Raw genomic sequence first — 24,202 nt, forward strand, 5'->3', positions numbered from 1 at the left:
ATGGTCTGATCTGCTCTCCCCGAAGCGTAAACATGAGGTCTGCTAAGGAAACAGCGCGCCAGGCGCCCCGCTCAGGCTCAGACCGAGGGTGTCCAAACCCACCGAGTGCGCCTCCCAGTGCTCAGCAGGCCGGCTGCCCAGCAACTCCGCCTTCCGGAGCCTCAGAATTTGCATATCTCACGGTGTCTGCCCTGCCCTGCCCTGCCCTGGGGCAGGAAAGCCACCACAGAGCCCCCAGGTGCTCCGTGCTCCACCCACTCCCCACTCCCTCATCCCAGGGTGCAGCCCAGCCGCTTCCCACAGGTCCCTCTGCGAACCCGCCTCTGACAGGCACGGGGAAAGCCACCCTCAGCACTGCCTCGAGTTTCCATGTCCTCCCATTTGTCACTCTGTCTCCTCCTGCCATCAGCTCTGGGGATCTCAGCTTCTCTGACCACTGGCCAGGTGCTCCCAACAGCAGGTGGACCAGAGCCTCTCACTCGGGGCTTCGCGCAGCTCAGAATCCTGCCCCGCCCTAGTTGGAACTGGACCCAGGCCCTCCTGTTTCTCCCAGGAGCTCTTGTTTTTGTCCTCATTCCTGCTTCGTCCTGGTCATTAACTGGACTCCCTTGCCCCTGGCGGGGCCTTTCCTCTCGTTCTGCGGTCGCCCCAGACACGCGTCCCCAGATGTGCACACTTCGTTACTACGTGCCTGTGGCTTTCCTACCGAGATTGCTCCAGGCTGCAGCTGGTCACAGAGGATCTTCTCTGGCGCCAGGGCCAGCGGCACTTGCCAGATGTGAGCAGCGAAAACCACAGCAGGGCCAGCGAAGAGCCTGGAGAAGAAGAAAGAGGCAGGTGCTCAGGTGGCTTACTGCCGTCAGGCCTGGATGTCAGACCCGGAAAATAGGGGTGTTGTATAAACACAACCCATTCCTCATTCCATGACACAGTTCCTTACGGGCAAAGGTTCCAAACATCAGGCAGGCAGGCAGTCAGTCTCTCTCTCTCTCTCTCTCTCTCTCTCTCTCTCTCTCTCACACACACACACACACACACACACACACACACGGGGGCCTCTGACGAGTGGAAAAGACACTTTCTTTGCAGATTCCGATCTCTGGTTAATTGGATATTGGGTCAACAACTATGCATTGAGCAACAGCCTGCCTAAGGCACTACGCTGGGCCACTGGGAGGGATTCACGTTGACTCAGATTCCTCTCCTTCCTCGGGATACACGGCTCCTCACTTCTCATGACTCACACCAATGCAAGTAGGCACAGGTCAACCAGCTCGACTCAGCTTCTGCTCTGAGGACCAAGAAGTTACGTTTTCAAGGCAGTTTAACAAGGTGCTCACAACCCCGACCCGTCCAGAGGTGCAGGCCCGGGCAGGCATGCGCCTGGCCCACCAGCAGGGGCGTCTGTCACTGACTGACCTGGTGGCCCAGATATTTATTCCAAGAAGGTGAAGGGTTGGCTGGATCCAAATCGCTCTTAAACACACACGTTTGGCAAAGTGCACCAAAGCAACAAACTCTGCCTTATTCTCTCAAAGTTTTCCTTCGATCCTGGGGTGACTCAACTGTGACAGTTCAGAGGCCCAGACAGAGATGAGGATCCGGGCTGGAGGGAGCCCCCAGCCTTGAACAACACAGGGACCCTGTGTGCTCCATGCCCCCAGAATAGCTGAGCACCTAACACGTAACTGACCCTCAGTTAATAGCGGTATTTGATTGCATTACACATTGACGTGACATTCTTATAGATGAAATATTTTGAGCTGCATGGAATCACTTTATAAAGTTGGGAACCCCCTTTTTTCCTCCCTGGCTGCTTGAAGATCAACCTTCATCATGAATGACACAGTAACTATCCAGACCAGGAAGTTCATGACCAACAGACTCCTTCAGCGGAAGCAAATGGTCATTGATGTCCTTCACCCTGGGAAGGCAACAGGACCCAAAGACAGAAATCGGGGAAAAACTAGCCAAAATGTATAAGACCACTACTGATGTCATCTTTGTGTTTGGATTCAGAACCCACTTGGGTGGTGGCAAGAGCACTGGCTTTGGCATGATTTATGATTCCTTGGATTACGCAAAGAAAGACGAACCCAAACACAGACTTGCAAGACATGGCCTATATGAGAAGAAGAAGACCTCAAGAAAACAGAGAAAGGAACGCAGGAACAGAATGAAGACAGTCAGGGGGATGTTGGTGCTGGCAAAAAGTGAGCTGGAGATTGAACTACAGAAGGTGTCAAGATTCTTCAGTGACTTTATTTGTGATGGTTGTGCAGATTTGTCATGAGAGGATTAATAAACTATAAACTTTAAACAAACAAACAAATAAAGTTGGGAACCTTTTCACGTTTTCTTTGAAAGGACGCTCTCTTTGGCATATCCGAATTGCTAGCATCAGCACTCTTTTGCTCTGGGGCCATTATTATGTCAAATAAGGGTTACCTGACCACAAGCACTGAGATACCCTGACAGTCGATCTGATAAGCAAGACAGCTGCTAAGTGACTGACAGGTGGTCACGTATACAGCACGGACACTGGAAAAGGGATGAGGAATGGCTTTCCCAGGCAGCACAGCGCGGGATGGCGCCAGATTTCATCACGCTCCTCAGAACAGCGCTCAACTTAAAACTTATCCATTATCCATCTCTGGAAGTTTCCATGTAATATTTTCAGACAGAGGTTGACCGCAGGTAACGGAAACTCGGAGAGTGAAACCGCGGATAAGGGGGGAATCGCGCATTTCGAGGAAACTCTCAGTCATTACTGTTGCAAACACCTCTTCTGTTTCTTTCTCTGTTTTATCTCCTTCTGGTCTTCTCATTACATGTGTGACACCTTTTGTAGTTGTCCCATAGTCCTTAGATATTTTGTTCTGTGTTTTACGATCTTGGTTCTCTTTGCTTTTGAGTTCTGGAGGTGTCTGCGGAGATGGCCCCTGGCCCAGAGATTCTTTTCTCAGCCAGTCTCCGAAGGAGCCCAGGCATTCCTCATGTCTCCTTCTACCTCCAGCATTTTGGTTTGGATCTCTCTTAGGACTTCCATCTCCCTGCTTGTGTTACCCATCTGTTCTTGCACGTGTCTACTTCACCCACTAGGGCTCTTCGCATTTAATCGTATCGTGGTTTCAAATTCTGTATCTGATAACCCCAACATCCTGCCACGTCTGATACGAACTGTGATACGAATTGTGGTTTACTGCCTGTCATATGCCTTGCAGTTTTCTCCAATAGTTGGACATGATGCACGGGTGCAAGGATTGCTGTAAACAGGCCTGTGGTGATGCGGGGTGAGCTGTAGAGGAGGGGAAGTGTTCTCTAGTCCCCTGATGAGGTCTCAGTCTTTTAGTGCGTTTCTGGTCTGTGAACCTCACTAGTGATGCTCGGTTTTCCTTTCCCTCCCTCCTGAGGTGGGACGGCGTGGCCGGAGGGGCTGCAGCTGGCTGCTGTCCTCTCCCCCTCAGAAGGCTAGACCGTATGAGAGTTGGGTATTCCCCTTCCCCCAGGTCAGCTGGGCTCTGATAATACCCCAGCAAGTGGGGCTCTAGTTAACTAGTTTTGCCAACATGATTCTGCATAATAAGAAGAGAGTCAGTCTTATAACATAAACATTTGAAAGCTGGAAATTATTATTAGCCCAACTGTGAAGTAATATATCTGTGTTAGTTTCCTTTATTAAGATGTATCATGCTGAGACAGGAAAGATACAAGCAGAAAAAGAAACGAAAATATATGTAGGTCAGCGGCAGTAAGAGAACATTCATAAATCATTTCGCAGTATACATCTATATTTTCAAGGTAGCTACACAACTTCAAGGGCAAGCATTTAACAGAAATATTTGAAAGTATACTGGGAGCCCAACCGGCGTGGCTCAGTGGTTGAGCGTTGACCTATGAACCAGGAGGTCATGGTTCAATCCCAAGTGTGGGGCGTGCAGGAGGCAGCCAATCAATGATTCTTTCTCATTACTGATGTTTCTATCTCTCGCTCCCTCTCCCTTCCTCTCTGAAATCAATAAAATATATATTTTACAAAATTAAAAAAAGAAACAGGGTACAAATGCATCATGAGTGGGGGACAGAGAGGAACTAGGCAGAGGGAAAATGGGAAGAAACTAAAAAACAAAAAGACTTCAAGCTACTGTTCACCATATAAAACAGCATATATTCTCAAAGTAGTTACCTCAAGGAAGTAAGACTTCTGGTAGGTTTTTATTTTCTTTTTGTTTATTTAAATTCTTTATTGTTGAAAGTATTACATATGTCTTCTTTTTCCCCCATTGACCTCTCCCCGCCCACTCCCACCCCCGAGCACAGGGCGTCACCCCTACTGTCTGTGTCCATTGGTTACGCTTATATGCATGCATACAAGTCCTTTGGTTAATCTCTTACCCCCCACTGGTAATTTTTTTAATACTTTCCTGTGTAAAAAACATTTTTCATAAGTATGACTCATTTACATAATCAGAAAAAAAATGGCATGATCTATTTTTAAGCTATGTCAACAGGCCTGTAGTGGCTTAGGCACACAAAGTAATAGCTGCTGCACCAATGTCCTTTTGATTCGTGGCCTGGTTAACCTTTTCTTATCTTTCAGGTCTCCACTTACATGTCAGTTGCTGAGAATTCCTTTGAGGTGGGTTTGTTCTCTGTCGCACTCGATCCTGTCCCACTGTCCTTTGTGTTTAGAGCACTTATCATAGTTTGAAATGCTTTGTGTGGCTCTTAGACCAAGATCTGTCCACCCCTCTAGTGTAGGAGCCGCCAGAGGTCAGGGGTCAGGTCTTCTTGGCTCTCCGACGAATTCCCAGTTCCAGGCCCACTGCTGGACGCATGGAGGCCTCCAAGACTCCTTGGCAACTTCTTGGGTCGTTTCTCTGTGCTTAGGAACTTCCCACATGTTCCTAACTTGCGCCTGGATGAGACTCTGCTCGCTAATGTCTGGGAGTGTGTCTTGCGCCTCTCAGTGCTCAGTAGGTCCCGGCTGACTTGGTGTGTTGACAGATAACCCTGGGTTTCCCCAGGAGCATTAGCGGTTTCATTCCCACGGCTGCTGTCACCTTCTCCTGCTGCTCCGGGAGAAAGATAAACTGGGATCAAGGTCTCAATTGTCCCAAACGTTTCCGTTCTTTTGACCACCCTTCAGATCTTTTTGACTATCCTTACACGGTCCCGGGTTAATTGCAGGTCGTTTTATGGGGCCTTCCTGCTCCTCCGTCCCTCAGTGGAGGAGTTTATTGGCCTCTCTTGTTATAAACTAAATTATGCCACCCACCACCACCCCGATTCATCTGTTAAATTCCTAAACCCTAGTACTTCAGCGTGTGACTGTGTTTGGAGCCAGGATCTTGAAAGAGGCGATGAAGTGAAAAGAATGCCATTTGAGTCCTAATCCCATCTAACCGGTATCCTTGTAAGAAGAGGAAGAGACACCACGCTTGTACGGCACAGAGGAAAGGCCACGTGAGGGCACAGCGAGAAAAGGGGCCACCTGCCAGCCAAGGAGACACCAAGCTTGATGACACCTTGACCTTGAACGTCTAACCTCCAGAACTGTGCAAAGATAACTGTCGTTGTTTAAGCCACCCAGTGCGTGGTATTTAGTCATGGCCGCCCCAGCCAACTAAGACACTTCTGTTGAGAAACTCACCGTTGCTTCCCAGGGCTGGACGGAGAGGCATCTAGACAGACAGACAGCTCAGGGGCACCACCCTCTGTTGCATTCCCTCCTACCAGTCAACCAACTGCCCCAGGAAGGGGCAATGCTCTCAGGGCCTCTTCTGAAGGCTGGTTTTCCTGCTTTTCTGGGCCACATTTCTGCTTCTCTTCCCACCTGCCCCAGAAGTTGGGCCAGCTTTTCTCATGCTCTTTTACTCGAGAGTTTCAATGCTAGAACCATAGAAAGCTCCCTGATACCGGCATCCCGGTCCCCCCTTCACTGTTTTTCTCCAGGAGGCCTCCCCGGAGCTCTTCACGTGAGCCCCCCCTCCCCCCCCCCATGGCAGTCTTGGGAACGAGAGTTCTTGGCTTAGGGATCGACTACAGGAAGGTCTTCTGAGCGTTCCCTCAGGACCCCAGGAAACCAAGGAAGCCCAGGAAGCCTGCCTGGGACAACCCCTGGCCTTCCCCGGAGAAAGGGAAACCCTCGCAAAGGCACGCGGGAGGGGCCCCGGGACGCTCGGCCCCACCTCTCAGTCTCACTACTCCGGAGCCACAATATTTGTTCTTGAAACATGATTCAGGAAACCAACTGCCAAGGAACACGTGGCTTTCTCCCACAGGTTTATGGCAGTTTGTGTTCTACAATCAAGGTTGAGAAAATACAATTTGACCTCGTGGGCAGGAGCTCCAATAAAAGTGATCAAGGTCAAAACAGCCAGACAAAACAATAACAATAAGAACAAATAGAAAAGACATAAATGAAGCTTGATATTTAAACATCAATGAGTCTTTTTAGTATTAAACACTTCATAAGAAAAAACAAAAAACAAAACATAACCACCTGGTGGAACAAAGTGCCAAGTGACGGGTACCAATTGTGACAACTCTTTAACATTTGGCTTTAGTTCTCAACTTATTATATAAACGCTTACCTTTTTCTTGCTACCAAGTCTTTGCCTCAGGATCTAAAACTCCATGGGGTCATGGAATAATGGAGTGAGGACAGAAACAAGTCTGATTTGCAGGATGGTAGGATACTTTTACTGTCTTCATTTGCACTCTAGCATCATGAATGAAACCGGATATTTCAAGCCCAGGTCAGAGGAAGGCTACGACAAAGTCCTATTAACAAAGGATATGTAGGTTAAGTCCACAGTGCAATGCCTATCACAGCCACCTCCCATTTCATTCTCTCCATCACCATGACAACTAGTCACAAGCAGCCAGAACACTAGCAACCAAGAAGTAACTTTCCAGCCTGGCTGGTGTGGCTCAATGGTTGAGCGTCAGCCTATGAATCAGGAGGTCATGGTTCGATTCCTGGTCAGGGCACATGCCTGGGTGTGGGCTCAATCCCCAGTAGGGGGCGTGCAGGAGGCAGCCTATCAGTGGTTCTCTCTCATCGCTGATGTTTCTATCTCTCTCTCCCTCTCCCTTCCTCTCTGAAGTCAATAAAAATATATTTTAAAAAAACTTTCCAGAAAAAAATTAAAAAAAAAAGAGCTCAGGGTCAGGTGGCTTCACAGGTGAATTTTATAAAACAATTAAAAAAGAACCTCAGTCACTCACAAACTCTTCCCCCAAAAAAGAAGAAAAAGAAACACTTTCCAGCTTATTTTATGAGCTCAGTATTAACCTAATACTAAAACTAGGCAAAGATATCTCAAGCAAAGAAAACTATAGATTACTATCCCTATGAATATAGATTCAAAAGTCTTCAAAATACTAGCAAACAAAGTCCAGCAACATATAAGGACCATACACATGACCAAATCAGATTTATCCCAACAAGGTGGTTTCAACACATGAAAATCAAACAATGTAACACACCTTATTAGTAGTATAAAAAGCAAAGCCACATAATCTCAGCGGGTGTAAAAAAAAAGTATTTGACAAAAAGTCCAACACATTTCCATGATAAAAAATGATCAACAAATTACAAATAGTTTAATAAGGCCCTCTATAAAACACCCACAGCTAACATCATCCTTGATGGTGCAAGACTGAACGCTCTGTCCCTAAGATTAGGAACAAGACACCATGTTCACTCCTACCGCTTCTATTCAACATTGTTCTGGAAGGTCTATCATTACATATGTTTTTTCTTCCTGAAATTTAATTCCACAATATCTTATTCACTTCCCAGCAAATAAACATTAAAAGCCTCCTGTGCCAAGTATTCTGAAGCCCTAAGGATACAATAAGACGGTAAAAAAGGTTTCCAGTTCATTTTTGGAGAGGGAGGAGAAAATAAATAAGCAAGTTAACTAGTCAATAAACAAGACATTTTCAGTGAGTGGTAAGTGCTGAAAAGAAAATAATGTTGGAATTGGTTGCCTTAATATCGGATAAAACCTAAGCTACTGCACAGCAGAAATTTTGGTCTATTTTGTTCACCTTACCCCAAGTGCTTAGAGAATCACTCAACAAATGTTGAATGAAAGAATGAATAAATGGATGAGTGAAGAAAAAAATAATGTATTTCTCTGATGGCAGAAAGATAGCAGCTGACGAGAAATGTTCAGTTAGAGGACCACTGGACAACGGCAGACTTCCAATCAAATGGCAAAATAAGACCGGGCATCCCCTCTTAACCCCAAGCAACAAAATGACAAATAAAAAAATATGTGGTTCTTCAAATTCACATGGAAACTAAAGGGTGATACCAGGAATATGTCACCAACTGCAGGTCAATACAAATCAGAAGACCCTGAGCGCCAACTCCCTAAGTATTATACATACTAGATAGACCGGGGTTCTTCCAAACCCATTAAGGGTCCCCAATGTGGAAAGATGCAGACAAGAGCTGTTTCCGCTTCCCAGGTCCCCATGCGGCACCACTGCCATCAGCTGCTGCACTGGGAGCCTCTGGAGAGGAAGCCAGTGATCAGGCCAGACAGACCTGGGAGCTCGGACCAGGAAGAACCCACATACAGTCACAAGGACCATCTGGCCTGGAGTCAAATCAACATACATCCTTTTTCTGATTGGTGTTTCTGATTTCTTGGGACATGTTCCTAGAAGTGGGATTACTGGGTCAAATGGGAATTCCATTTTTAATTTTTTGAGGAAACTCTATACCAAGTCAAATAGACAGTTAAACTCAGCAAAGCAGACCTTGTAGAGGTTTTGCCAGCCCGGACAAGACCAAGTTCCCCGCTGGAGTGGCCGGCAGCCCCAGCCTTGTCCCCCTGCTTTTCGGGTCCTGGAATGTTAAACCAGTTAGGCAAACTTTTACCAACCATCTCCCAAAGTTCAAATCCCAGGAGTAAAATTCTCATTTTAGGGGCTCCAATTAGAACTCCTCAAATTTGCTGGCAAAAGTCAGAATTGTATTTGTCCTTTTGTTACAGATCCGTGAATTACTAACATGGAATCATGAAAATATTACATAACTTAGAAACCTGGAGGAAAAGAATCCCCAGGACCTGGGGATATTTATGAACGGATTTACTATAACAAAGAAGACAGGTAGTTTCTGTTTGCATGGTGTCGATAAAATTCAAGAAAACAGGGATTGATTCAATAAAAGGTCAACAAAGAGGGATCAGGCTGAGTTAAAGGAGTGTGAGAAATAGAACAAGAATTGAAAATGAATTCAAAACAGAACTTGAATCAGTGGGCCAAGGTGAACGACTGAGCAAATGGAAGAAAGGAAGTGCTCAGCTGTTCAGAAAACAAGAAAGCCAGGTCCCGGTTCCCTCCAAACACTGACACGAATTCCAAGTACAAGTAAATTAAGGAGTTAATATAAAAACAAATCATAAAGCAACCAGAAGAAAAGGGAGAGGAACATTTACCTACACTTGTGTGTATGAGGAACATAGGCTGAAGGTCCTACAAACTTTAAATAAAAATTCAAAACTTCAAAATTAGAAAACGTGATTTCATAATATAGAATAAGTAGAGAACCCAAGCAGGCAATCCATGCACAAAAGCAGGAATACACAGAGTTAATAAGCATAAAAACTCTTATATCTCTAGTTACACCAGAAACATACAGATTAAGCCCTAACCCTGGATACACACCAATGTGATAATCTGGCAAAAGTCAGAAAAAGGTATTGGTGCTTATAAGGGAATCTGGCCCTTGTATATTAACAATGGCCGAGTAAACTGGCAGGGCAAGGCTCATCAAAAATTTTAAAATTTATTGAAAGGAAACGTGAGGTATGCCAACTCTATATGCCTCCTTTACAATAGGAACAATTGGACCTAAAGTAAATAGTTAACAATTGGACGCTGGCTAATGATACATCCATATGATGGAAGACTAAAACACTACCCACACATGGAGAAAAGCTTAGGAATGGTTTTCTCTGGGTGGTGGGATTACATCTAATGCTTATTTTCCATGTTACCTTTTTTTTATTGTCTGACTTTTTTTTTTTTTTACAATTAACATACTTCTATTTTCATAATCAGAAAAAAAAATGTACAAATAATACCACTCCATAGTCAGAGCAGAGGATGTTGGATTGCGCAGGGAGCAAGTAAAAAAGGCCAAGGGCCAAGGATAGAACCCAGGTGACCAACTACATATCAGTGAGTCTGGTAACACGTCTGTGCGCTCAGAGCAATGAGCCATCACCAACATCAGGGTGGTGCATATGCCGTGTGACTGAGTTTGCTCCCTGCTCACTCACCTAAGGCTCCCTTTGATTCCATGACTGAAACACAGAAAACACTCTGGTTGGGTCCCTCTTTCACAACTGCAGCCAGAAAGAAGCCTCGGGAACCACCTTCTCTCCCCAAGGCCCAGGGAACGGTGCAGAAGGCTCCTAGCTCCCTCTCCCCACTTCCCTGCAGAGCTCCCCATGGAAACTCGCACACACACACCCCCCGCCCCCCCCTCTCTCGGGCCTGTACTTACCACTCCACTCTGGTTCCAAGGAGAGAAAACTGCTGCCCAGGCTTAGAGGAAGAGCTTTTGTATAATCCTGCCACTCCTCCCACCAGAGGCTCCTGCCCCCTCCCCCACCCCAGGACCTCAGAAAAGGGGGAGGGGAAGGGGAAGTCAGCTCTCAGGCATTTTTCCGTGAGAAATGGCAAATCTTCAAGGACAATGAAGAGGAGGAAAGTGGCCTCATGAAAGTCATATTTCTCCAGTTACTTCCTCATTAGTTAGCAAATGACGTGGATCAGGTGAAAATATGTTTTCTTGAAACATGTCATATCCATTTCAGTTTTGGAAAAACATGGCACCATGAGAATTCACTTAAAAAAATTTTTTTTTAATGGGTGGATTAAATCCTTGTCCTAAAATCTTCGGTAGTTCCTAATTGGTACGACTTCCTGAAGCTGTCCCCCATGGCAGCTGGACTTTTACATATATATTACTTGGAAATCAGCACAACAGACTTAGACTTATAATAAAAATGAGGTTAACATTTCATGTTAAAGAGAAAAATGAGAATGAGAAATAAGTCTCCCTGATTCTAAAACTATATTGATGAGATATTGTGAAGACTTCAGAGGATGTTTAAAATGTCTTCTAAACTACTCCAGAGCTAAAAGTTATTAAGCATCAAATAAAGAAGTTTAATGAGGTGTGTGTGTGGGGGGGGGTGCACGTGTACGCACGGGAGACTTGGTGGCAGTTGCTCTGGGCTTAAAAAAATTCGGCTAATCTGCCCAGCCGGTGTGGCTCAGTGGTTGAACGTTAACCCAGAAACCAAGAGGTCGTGGGTTTCAATTCCCAGTCAGGGCACATGCCCAGGTTGCCAGCTCGACCCCCAGCAGGGGGTGTGCAGGAGGTAGCTGACTGATGAAGTTTCTCATTAATGTTTCTATCTCTCTATTCCTCTCCCCTTCCTCTTACTTTAAAATCAATAAAAACATACTAAAAAAAAGGGGGGCACCCAGAGATTTTGTTCCCATCTTCTCTATGAGATTGTACAACTGGATTTCGCCCCCAAACGAGGAGTTTTGACAAGCTTCTCCACCCATATTAGTTACTGACAAAAATTAAATTTCGATTGACTTAATTGTGAAGAAAAAAACCCTCAGTGGTTGTAAAACAGAGGATCCTTGCTTTACAATCCTCCTTACAACGCTCTGTCCCCAGGGGGAGCCTCATTCAAACAGCTGAGCTTGGCTGCACCAGGGTTCCACCAGTGTCCCCTCTTCTCTGGAACAAACCCTCCTTCACAGGAGGCAGGTCAGAGGGAGAAGGAGGTGCCTGGGCCGTGGCACAGGACAAGATGGGATGTAGGCCTCGCATCACCACTCACTAGTTTAATGCGCGAGAGCTTCACTGTTTTCATCAAAGGAGTAGAGATTATTAATCCAATAGACTTGTGAGAACTGTCTGACATAACCATAGAATGAATGTATTTAACATGGCAACACGGTGCATGACACTCAACGCATGGCAGTTCCATCGCCATCAACATCATTATCATCAAAACAACCCATAGAAAAAGCAGGCCTGGCTGAAATGCGAGAATCCTTCAAGAATGAGAGCAGTACAGCACAGTCACTTAAGAAGTGACATCTGAAGTCAGACAATCGAGGCTTTGCCAGTGATTAGTTACCTGACTTGGGCAAGTTACTTAATTCGGGCCTCAGTTTTCTCACCCATAAAATGGAACCGACAGAAAAACATTTTAGTTTTCTTCTGAGGATTGGATATGCCAAGGAGTATAAACTGCTTACAGGGGTCCTCAAACTACGGCCCGCGGGGGCCACATGCAAATACAAATATTGTATTTGTTCCCGTTTTGTTTTTTTACTTCAAAATAAGATATGTGCAGTGTGCATAGGAATTTGTTCATAGTTTTTTTTAAAACTATAGTCCGGCCCTCCAACGGTCTGAGGGACAGTGAACTGGCCCCCTGTTTAAAAAGTTTGAGGACCTTAGAACAATGCTCAGTACACGTTCTCTCCTTTAACCCAGCACCTCGAGTAGGACGCAGCAATAGCAGGCACTCAAAATATTTGATGAATAAATAAAGGTGATCTTTCCCCCCCTGAAACTATCTCTTGACTATGAGAAACCCTTAAGGAAATCTTTTGATGTTTTGTGCACATCTCCCTACAATAAACCTGACGCTCCTTGGGGTGGTTTGAAATGCCTGAAAGGAAAGTGACAGTCGGACCAAGCCGAGGTGGCCACTCCATTTCCCCTGGGATGTCACTCTGTGACACCTTTGGCAGCTAAACTTGCTAATGATTCTATTCCTTAACTCAAATACTTAGTTGCACAAGAGAAAAACAGCATGGACTTTGCTCTTTCACAAATAATCCCCGCCCCTCTCCGCCCCCGAATTCTCTGCTACTGCCCCAGGTCTTCACCTGTGACACAGTCACTGTTCCTGGTCAGCTGGACCCTTTCCCAGCCTTATCCCCTCCCCTGGCGGACCGGGTTGGGAAGGTCATAAATTCCTTCACTGAGAGAACATGCTGCTTTGTCATGTTTCCGCTTGAAGATGTTTGGGAACCTACTCAGTAAATAAAGGGCTTCTTCTGAGATGTGTCAGGAGGGAGAAATAAATTCAACTACCCCAACTGTCCAACTTTCCCCGTAGGCGTCACTTTCAGTCATTCCTCCGACAAAGCATTTCTCTGATAAATCAAAGGTGACCTACATTTTAGTCAACATAGGAGAGTCGGTTTTTCAGCTACCGAGCAAACAGAAAAATCGAGACACTGATCCAATACCTAATGATTTTTTCTTCTTTTTTGTTAGTCCTCACCCAAGGATATTTTTTCATTGATATGTAGAGAGTAGAAGGGAGGGGTGAGACAGAAAAAGAGAAACATCGATGTGAGAAAGACATTGATAGGTTGCCTCCCACACACGCCCCAACTAGGGACAGGGATTGAGCCTGCAACCGAGGTACATGCCCTTGACTGGAATCAAACCTGGACCCTTCAGTCTGCAGGCCGACGCTCTATCCACTGAGCCCAACCAGCTAGGGCTGATTTTTTTTTTTTTTAATGTGCTGATCCCTTACGTGCCTGGAATCAAATGGACAGTATTTCCAAACTTTTTACGTGTTGCTTCCCTGATGAATTATTTTAAGAGAATTGAATGTTATAACATTGATAGTTATGCCAAAATTTCCTCTCAAGAACACCTTCATAGGGTAGACTGCCTCTCAGTGCATGCAGGGAGAGGTCTCCGTTTAAAAAATCATCAAATTCATTTATTCTACAACCAGTAGGGTGAATGGTACTTTAGTAATGTCTAGAAGTACATGGATACTTTATTTAATAATCAATTCTTCTTTGCTTACTTCCATTTTCAAGGTAGAAACCTGAGACCCTGCTAAAAGAGATCCTTTCTCTCTTAAATATATTCTAATCTTAACTCTAACTTTGCACAGAATGGTGAGATTAAGGAATAAGAAGGGTGCGTTGGAATGAAGGTTTTTCTGGTTATCTATAAGGGGCTTTCCTGAAGCTAAGTAATCCATAGGCCTCCCTCTCAGACAGACTTTGGGGAAGTGTCCCTTTTGAGTACATTACCTGATCGGCCAGTTAAGTCAATCCTGACTGCCTTGTGCCTGGGCATGCATTCATTTAAAAAGTTAATAAATGCCTACAGTGTTCTAGATATTGTGCTAGTTCTTAGAGTTACTAAGATGAAAAGGATACAGCCTTTGTTTGCTTTTCAATGTGAGGTAGCAATAGCGCTCATATGGAAAAATGGTGAAAGATTTATGCGTTCTTTCAGAAACATTTGAATGCCTAGGACACACTGGGTCCAGGCAGTAGGAACGAAAGAAGACATGTACCCAGTTTTCACAGAGCTTATGACCTACCAGGGGAGGCATCGTGATGTATTAAATCACAATAAGCGCTATAATGGAAACCTGAGGATGCTTAAGAGCGCACAGCAAAGGCAGAGGTAAGAACAGCACTGATTTTCATTTTTAAAAAAACTGCTGCAAATTGTTAAGGTGCAGCAAAAATAAAACTCAGAAATGAAGGCTTAGTGGGGTTAAAAATCATCCTTTCAAACAGTAAGTGGGAATCAATAAGATCAATAATACTAATAGATGCAGATTTGAGGCTGTCACCCATGGTCTGGGTCTGGCTTCTCCTGACGATGACTAGGTTATTTTATAAAACTTAAAATTATACACTGAAGACTCCAACAGGTTCCATCTAGTTAGGATCTCTTGCTGATACACATAACACACCTGTGATATCAAACAGCAGGGTGGTGGTGGCCAGAGGGAAGGGGGTGGGTGGGGCGGGGGTGGAAGGGGCCCAGTATATGGTGATGGAGGATGATCTGACTTTGGATGGTGGGCACACAGTGCAATACACAGATCTTGTAACATAGAAATCCACACCTGAAACCTGTATGTCACCCCAAAAACTTTAATTTTCAAAAAAGACACCTGGGATAGGCTAAATAATGGCCCCCAAAGAGATCTCCATTCTACTCCCCATAACCCTTGAATGTTACCTTTTATGGCAAAAGGTACAGATCTTCAAGTGGAGAGAGAGGCCTGAGTTATCTCGGTGGGCCCTTCCTTACAGGGGGAGGCAGGAAACCAGAGTGAGTAGAAGGCTAAGCGACCACAGAAGCAGAGACTGGAGGGATGAGGCCAGGACCAAGCAATGCTGTAGCCTCCAGGAGCTGCAAGAGACAAGGAATGGATTTCCCTCTGGAGGATCAGAAGAAACCAGCTCTGCTGACATAATTGTTCTACCCCCGTAAGATTCATTTGTCGTCTGACCTCTGCAACTATTACAGAATTAGTTTGTGTGGTCTGAAGCCACTAGGTGTGTGGTCATTTGTTACAGCATCAGTAGGAAACTAATACAACCCTCAATTACTAAGAAGGTCCTTGGGAGTCTTTATGGAAAAGTCAGTGTGATTGTCGCTTCCTAACCTCAGTTTTCGGCCACCCTTCTTCCTGTAAAAGCGGATGATCTTCATCCTCCTCTTCTCCCTCGGTTATAGTATCCAATCAGAGGAAACTATAATGGAAAAATTAATCACCATAAGAAATGGGAAGAATATTACTCAAAATGAACTGCTCTCTACTGTTCTTCTCTATAAACTTTAGAATTAAGTTTTCCAATCTAACTATGTTGCGCTAGAAGCAAGCATATGATAGGCATACTTCATTGCAGGTCATTGTTTTTCTGTTTTGTATTATTAAGCAAATAGATGTGAGATTTTAACGTATTTGCTGATGACAGTCCATCTGTTTCCTCAAGAAAGGATCATCAGTGAGATGTTGTTAGTATTTCTTCAGTACCACGGACCTTGAGAATCTCATGCTAAGAAAATAAGTCCGATGGAAAAAGTTGAGAGCCATGTGTTTTTACTCCTATGTGGGATATAAAACAGAAAGCAACAAACGAACAAACAAGACAAACAAAAAACTCACAGACACAGACAACAGTATGGTAGTGACCAGAGGGAAAGGGGGGTGGAGGGCGGAAAAGGGGGTCAACTATATGGTGACTTGACTTTGGGTGATGAACACACAATACAATCTACAGATGACGTATGACAGGAGTATACCCTTGAAATCTATATAATCTTATTCATTAACCAATGTTACCCTAATACATTTAATAAAATTGTCAGAAAAATAAAAAAAGGACTAGCGTGGAGAAGGAAAGCTGCTGGTCAGATCACACTCCAGCTGTGGGCAGCGGGCCACGTGTTCTGCACCCTCTTCTTTCACATTCAGACACGTACCGCTTGATCCTGCTACACGATTAAATGGAGGCGTGCCACCTGCAACAGCAAATAGGAGAGCGCATTCCTATCTGTGGGGAAATGCATTCACAATAATTAAAGTGGCTCTAGGAAGCCAAGGAACCTGTTGTATTATCACCAGCAAGAATAGCTGAGCTTCAAGGATTAAAAAACCCTAATATCACCAATGTCACCCCAGTACATTTAAAAATTAAATTTAAAAGTCTGTTATTCTAATGTATAACATCAACTGATGTTCTAATATTGTCTTTTTTAAATTAACAGGATAAACTGAATTTGGCTAAAAACCAACCAACCCCTGTCTGACATGATGGATGTTCACCTACTTTCAAGTGCCTCCCGTGCTGAATGTTTCCTGTTTACCTCCCTGGATGCACTCCTAGCCCTGTGCTGTGCCCAGGAGGCTGCCCTCTGTACTACAGCAATGGGCTTCCTCTGCATACTGCCTCATTGGTGGTTTCTGGGAGCTCCGTCCCCATATTGGCATTCGTTTATTAAACTTCCCTCCAAGTTGGGTGTACATTTTTTTTTGCCATCTTACACATGCATTTCATTCAACTTCTTGAAGTTCGCAATTTTTGAAGCGAAGCGATTACACTGGAATCTATTCTATTTGAAATCAATTGTTCTGCGGGGCCTAGACTGAAGTTACTGTAAAACTATTTGGCTTCGTCTGCCCTTGACATTTTTCAATAGATAAGTAATGTCTCCTAAGCTTTATCCTACAGAGCTCTAGGGTCTCAGCTGAAAAGTTTTCTAAATGTTTCCATAATGTTAATTTCTTGTTCCAAAGAAATTCAGGCCCACAGGGAAGAGGAATAACTCCTCTTCAGGGTGGGAATACCTGTGAGACTTCTATATTTCTACAAGACAATATCAACAGTCTTGATTGTGAAATATGACATAAAAAGCATTTGAATCTCTTTAATGAGCAAGGACTCCAGTCATTCACTAAATAATTTAACCTTGAAATGACCTTGATCTAGCAAAAATTTGCCGCATTTGGGTCAATGTGGTTGGGATCCATCCACCTCAATACACAGAACTCCTATGTTACTCATTCCATTCTTTGAATATAAAATAGTATCTAGCCAAAACCAGTTTGGCTTGGTGGATAGAGCGTCGGTCTGCGGACTGAAAGGTCCCAGGTTCGATTCCGGTCAAGGGCATGTACCTTAGTTGCGGGCACATCCCCAGTAGGAGGTGTGCAGGAGGCAGCTGGTCGGTGTTTCTCACTCATCAATGTTTCTAACTCTCTATCCCTCTCCCTTCCTCTCTGTTAAAAATCAATAAAATATATTAAAAATAAATAAATAAATAAATAAATAAATAAAAATAAAATAGTATCTATACATTTGCTTAGGGAAGGTATTTAATGTCACTTTTCACTGCAACTACAGTGGACATCTTTGTACACACCGCCTTGCACATGTGCACTAGGTAAGTAATAAGGAAAATACTGACGGTATGATGTTTCATTTTTTCCACCTGCATGTTCTGATCTGCTTGTGAATTGTGTAATCACTTGTGTGTTTTCACCAGAATTCTTCTCATTTTAAAGTAAAATAGCAGAGAAAAGACAATACAGAATACAAGCTAAGTATTATTCTATAAAATTTTAGAGATATATACACACACACACACACACACACAGTCGGACATGTATGTAGGTTTGTGTATTGTACGTGTCATAGTGTAAAACATTTTTCTTATGATGGGTTACAATCAAAATATCTGAAAACAGATCCACAACATGGACATAGAGCAGAATTTCTATATCATAGAATATGCACATTTTCAACTGACTGCTATTGGTACTTTGTTGAATACATTTATGCTTCCATCAGGATATAAGTACATTCTTTTCTCTATATCTTCACGTTTTGATTTTATGGTCCGTCCCCCCCCCCCCCGAATCTTATGGATTTTAAATATTTTTGTTTCAACTTGCATTTCTCTGATTCTCCAGGGAGGCTGAGGAATTGCCTAACAGGATTTTTTTCTGAGCTTTTCTTTCTGATTTCACTAATTTTTAATATATTCTGGATATTAATCCTTGTCTCTTAAAGAAGTTGCAAATACTTTCCCCAAATCTATTGCTTTTCTGTTAACTTTGAGGTGTGGTTAGTCATATAGATAGAAAATTTAAAGTTAGATGTCGTCAATCTATCAATCTTTTCTTTTTTAAAAATAATTTGTGATTTTTTTGTTTCTTTTTAAAATATATATATATATTTATTTACTAATCCTCATCTGAGAATATTTTCCATTGATTTTTAGAGAGAGTGGAAGGGGGGAGGGAGGGGGAGGGAAAGAGAGAGAGAGAGATTTTTAGAGAGAGTGGAAGGGGGGAGGGAGAGAAAGAGAAACATCAATGTGAGCGAGATACATTGATTGATTTTTCACATGCCCTGACCAGGGCCAGGGATGCAGCCTGCAAGCGAGGTACATGCCCTTGACAGGAATCGAACCCAGGACTCTTCAGTCCACAGGTTGATGCTCTTTCCACGGAGCCAAACTGGCTGGGGCTGATTTTTTTCCTTGTTGCCTGAGAAATCCATCTGTCCCTCAAGGTCTGTTATTCTCTGATATCTCTTTAAAATAGTTTTAAAGTTTTGCATTCTTTTAATTTAGGCCTTCAACTCATTTGGCATTTATTTTTATTATGGTGAGAACCTAATTTTATATTATTTGATATAGAAACCCAATCGTTACCACATCAATAATTGACTTGCTAGCTCTTTTCTATTCAGCCAGGGGCAGGGGGAACCTCAGTGCCAACCCAGGGACAGAGTCCTAACTGGTCTTCAACTAGAACCAAGTCAACACTGGCTGGGTATTGAGCCGATGAGTAAGACATTCTTTAAATTCTGGTTTCCAACTTTTCTATAATGGGATGCATTACTCTTACAATACAAAGAAAGAGCTCAAACAACCCCAAACCACAAGTGTCTTAGTTTATTTTTTATTTTGAATGCCCCGACCATCGGAGAAGAGCTTCTAAATGTCCTTGCAAGTTCTTCCTCTCAGGTGGTGGACAGGGTCTTTGCTTCCAGAGAAACACAAGCAGGACTCCCCAGTCTGGGGGTTTGGGTGGCATCTGCCCGGGCTTTACAACGCTGGGAGGAGTTCCGTAACTCCCTGAAGGTGAAACAGTGCCTCTTACTAGTCCCTACGGCATCCAGGCCCACGTTCTGGGCGTAGCAGGGAGATGTAAAACGCGGTTGAGATGCCCTGCTTATGAAGAGCGCAGTACATTGTCAGGGCATAAGGAACATGAAAACCCTTCAGCAAATACAGAGGACAGACGGATACAGTGCGAACCAAGAGGCCGATGCGGAAGGACAGGAGAGTGCTGCAGCCGATGGGGTGACGCCTCCCAGTTCCCAGAAGCAGTCACGGCGACGTCATCTCTTTTCCTCTAATGCAATTTCTCTAAGAGATCAGTAGAAATGGCAATTCCGAAAACACACATTTTCCTGGGTGGGAAAGTGACTTAAAGCGCTGCTGCCCAAGCCCACTGACTCGGGGTGAATATTCCAATGTGAGGTAACAGTCAACTTTCATGGGGAAACAGATCTTCTCAGTATGATTTTGATTTTCTTGAAAGTTGGTAGTACTTAGTGAAAAACCAAGTTTTCCTATGAAATTACTGTGCCTTCCACTTGACTACACGGGGAGGGGCGGGCCTCGGACTAGAAGGGTTCAAGTTCTTAAACGTTGCCCAAGTCCCTCACTGCATGACACTGAAAACAAAGCACATTTAAAACTTGTGGAAGGTCATTTTCTCTTCCTCCTTATTAAAAATGGCACCTTCCCCCCTCACCTCCAACAGCCAAGTGCTCAGCATGTCATTTTTGGTAAGTGCCCTCCACCCTGGTAACACTCCGTCAGGCGCTGGGCGTGATTTTGAAGTCACTGTTGGCACGAGAATCTGCGATGGAATTTTTCCAGAGGAGCACACAGTGGGAGCTGAAGAAATTCCACAATCGGAGCGCTGAAGGGGGCTCACAGGGAGTCGCAGGCAACCTCTGACCGAGAACGTGTTGGTACAGCTGGCTTTTCCTAGAGGATTCTCTGTGGGACTAAAGACACACGGAGCTCAAGCCGACCAGGAGGCTGCAAACCAAAGCGAGGCCGCAGATTTCGGGAGGGGGCCCCGGGCCACACAGAGGCTGGGTTTTCCTCTGCGCAGACCAGCGTGCCTCACAGATTCCTGGTGAGGAGCGACCGGTGAGGGGAGAGGTCAAATGGGATATAAAGATGAATCTTAAGGACCTAGCAATGAAACCTTACGGGTGTTTATCTTCTGTTACTGAAACGGTGAGAAAAACTTTTCACATATCTGCCTTTAGGTCCCGATGAAGGAACAGCAACCTGATCGCACTTCTAGAAACAGGTGGGTTTGCCGCTCTGGCTGTGGACTTGAGCGTCTGGCCAGAGGTTGTGATTCTGAGCTAAACCCGGATTCTGGACACAGTAACATCTATTTTCTCAATGCAGGGATGGCCTCGCTCAGGAGCTCTCTTCTCCAACTCGCTCTGTGCCTGGAAACAGTCCCAAAGCTGAGCACCTTCGACCTGTGTCGGAGCCCAGCTCTCTAGTTCCCGGCAGAACCTGCCTTCGCCGGAGGCACGAAAGATGACCTCCTGCTCCGGAGGAGGAACCTGGGGCCTCTCACTTGATCATGTGAGTCCCTTCGTCTGCATCATAAAATTCTTCCTCTTCACTCTCACTCCCCGGAGCGCTGCCCTTGTCCACGGACTGCAACAGGAGAGGAGAGCGGCGTGAAAGGGTGTCATGACGTTTCCAAAATGAGAATTACTATCGAGCGTCTAACTGACACGTCTTTCTGTGACATCTATTCTCCTAGGAATTAGCCCCAAGGTGTCCTAAGAAAGCTAGTGAACCATCAATCATCTTTATTTCTCTGAAAAGCAGTTGCTATGACACCCCACCTTTTTTTCCATGAGTTTTGCTCAGATCTGTTTCCTCTAACCAGACACACTTCCCCCTCCCCCGCCCAAAGAAAAATGACATCATCGCCCAGCCCGTGTGGCTCAGTGGTTGAGCGTCAACCTATGAACCAGGAGGTCACGGTTGGATTCCTGGTCAGGGCACAGGCCTGGGTGGCGGGCTCAATCCCCAGTGGGGAGCGTGCAGGAGGCAGCCGATCTATGATTCTCTCTCATCATTGATGTTTCTGACTCTATCCCTTCCCCGTCCTCTCTGAAATCAATAAAAATACATGTTTAAAAAAAACTATTGTCCTCTAAGTGGTGATTCTGAATGCGTGCTACACGGCCATACCTGTGGGACGTCCAGGGTCTGCAAAGACAGAGCTTCGTCCCCCAGACTCCGGTAGGAGTACACCTGGAGGTCGGAAACGGTCTCTAGCAACGGGGCGTTCAGGGTTTCGGGCAATAACAAACTCAGCAGGCCCGAGGCCAGGCCCGTGGCTCCAAAGACAATGAAAGGTAAAGACCACTGCACATACTTCTGTGGGGCAGGGAGTGGAATGAAACAAACAAAAACTCAGCATTAGTTTCCCTGGAGATGACCGTCCTGCTTACTGCCCCGCCCATGCCTTCCCACCGGAATACACTACAAACCAGTCTCTCCCCAGAGAGCACGGCCCTGGGGATGGTGATCCCTCAGGCACGGAGGGGAGTGAGAGAGTAACAGCCCTGGGGGTCAGGGCAGGCTGTGCTCTGCATGGGGCACCCCCCGGGGGCGGGGCAGCCAGCCCCCACGGCCAGACTTCGCAGGGAACCTGGGGCTCAGCTTCCGTTCCGGGGGCGCAGCTTGCAGCACAGTGACCTCCACACACTCTTCACTTAGGACACGCCCCCGATATTTGCTGCTGGCGAACTTGAACGTTCTCAACCCTGGAATCAGCCAAACCATCCCTACACGCTCACCGATTCACTCTGCACCATAACTGAAGGCTTAAAGGTACACACATCCTGAGAAGAAAGAGAGCCGAGAGCACCCCACGCACACGTGGTTGGGAACTGCCTGCCCTGAACAGGTGGAGGGCCAGGGAGCGATGCGAGGCCTTGCCACGGATCCAAAAGACGTGCTCTGGAAACGAGGCTTCTCTACGTGCACACAGCCTCCCAGACAGCAACACAGAGGAAACAGTGCTTGCGGGGCTGCCCGGGGCTTGAATTCCTGCCCAGGGGCTGCTCAGCATCAGGGCCTCGGGGTTGGGCTTCCACGTCCTGAGGGCAGGACCGCTGCTGGTGCAGACGGCCTCTCAGCCTCTGCGGTTAGTTTTGCTGATTTTTCAAAAGTGAAGAGATGATGGAAAAGGAGGAGCAGGGTGGGGGAGGGAGAGGGGGGGACAGGACGGGGGAGCAGCAGGATCTCTGACCTCTGGCCACCTCTGGGCAAACACACGTCCAGCACATGGACTGTTGCTCAATCAAAGTGAACACACACTCTCGCCTCTTCTCTGCTTGGCGGGAGCCAACAGAGACCCAGAGCTGGGTCTCCATGCTCCAGGGTAGCAGCCGAAGGTGGGTCTTTAACCAGGAACCCTAATGCCAGGCACGCTTTACAGAGGGAACTCATATGAGTCCTTTGAAAGAAGGGTCTTGTCACCTCAAATGAAGCACGAGACACGGGGAGAGATACTCAGAAAAAGGAAGTGCATCCAAACTCAAAACAAGGAACAGCTATGGTGCATTTCGGAGACGTCCGGGACGAGGAAGCGGTGGGTGATGGACAGTTGTCCCCAGAACATCCACAAGCGCCACCCAAACCTGTCCCCCCGCGAGTCTAGGCGGGGAAGTGCTAGGTCAGACCCGGCAGAGACGGCCCGGTCTCCGCGGGCCCCGAGCTGAGCCTGAGCCCTTCATGGCGGGAAGGATTCGGGCTGTCATTTAAGTCTAACTCTTTGCTCTGACTGTTACATTTAAAAAATGGCAAAAAGTATTAATAGACACACTGCTAGGGTGTTTCTCCTCTGAGTTTCTTTTCCAAGTGGTGTGCGTGGGGAGGTATGTCACCTCTTCCTGCTGCATTCTCACCTCTAATCAGGGTCGCACACCGCCTGCCTCCGTGTCGCTGTCACTGCAGGAGGCGACATACGGAGGGAGCTGAGCACGGAGCCTGCACACAGCAGACGCCTCATAAGCGTTCCCTAATGGACTAGCTTGTGAACGGGGACAAGAAGGGACAAGCTGGCTTCAGCTGAGGGTCCGGAGAGCACGGATGAGCGGAAAATCAGAGCTGGGGGTGAAAGCATCCCAGGTAGGAGTCTGTCCGCTCTGCAGACCCTGCCTCTCACAGGCACACGGTCCCGGGTGCGTCGGGCTGATCTTAAATGGCAGCGGCCCATGACCTCTTTCTACGCAAACCCACAGGCATCTCCAAAACAGAGGATCAAGAAAAACAAGGCGAGGAGGAACAACCAACCAGAGAGGGGATGAAGGGAGCAATGATCCCACCGCCGCGGGAGAACATGGAGCAGGTGCCAAGCCCAACATTCCTGAAAGGCAGAAGAAAGTGACAAAATTCAGTAAGTTCTAGGGGGGCAATTTGAAGACTCTGGGGTGTGTGGGGGGGGGGCAGTGGGCCTAGAACAGTGATGGTGAACCTATGACACGCGTGTCAGAGGTGACACGCGAACTCATTATTTTGGTTGATTTTTCTTTGTTAAATGGCATTTAAATACATAAAATAAATATCAAAAATATGTCTTTGTTTTACTATGGTTGCAAATATTAAAAAATTTCTATATGTGACACGGCACCAGAGTTAAGTTAGGGTTTTTCAAAATGCTGACACACCGAGCTCCAAAGGTTCGCCATCACTGGCCTAGAACAACATCCTGCAGTA

At 45.8% G+C, this 24,202-nt stretch overlaps 1 protein-coding gene and 1 pseudogene across 1 annotated transcript in view; one reads left to right on the top strand and one right to left on the bottom strand.

Moving 5' to 3' along the window:
• MAB21L3 (mab-21 like 3) overlaps positions 1–21,805 on the bottom strand; it is a 37,132-nt gene extending 15,327 nt beyond the window's left edge. Inside the window, 6 exon segments of the mRNA XM_023747662.1 lie at positions 707–815; positions 6,597–6,786; positions 15,086–15,259; positions 15,516–15,603; positions 15,895–16,375; positions 21,668–21,805. The gene's annotated coding sequence lies outside the window, so the exon portion shown is untranslated.
• On the top strand, positions 1,822–2,309 carry LOC111824118 (annotated as a pseudogene).
• Positions 21,806–24,202: the final 2,397 nt, after the last annotated feature.

The sequence above is a fragment of the Myotis lucifugus genome, unplaced genomic scaffold (assembly GCF_000147115.1).
Source record: "Myotis lucifugus unplaced genomic scaffold, Myoluc2.0 scaffold_938, whole genome shotgun sequence".
Classification (NCBI taxonomy): Eukaryota; Metazoa; Chordata; class Mammalia; order Chiroptera; family Vespertilionidae; genus Myotis; species Myotis lucifugus.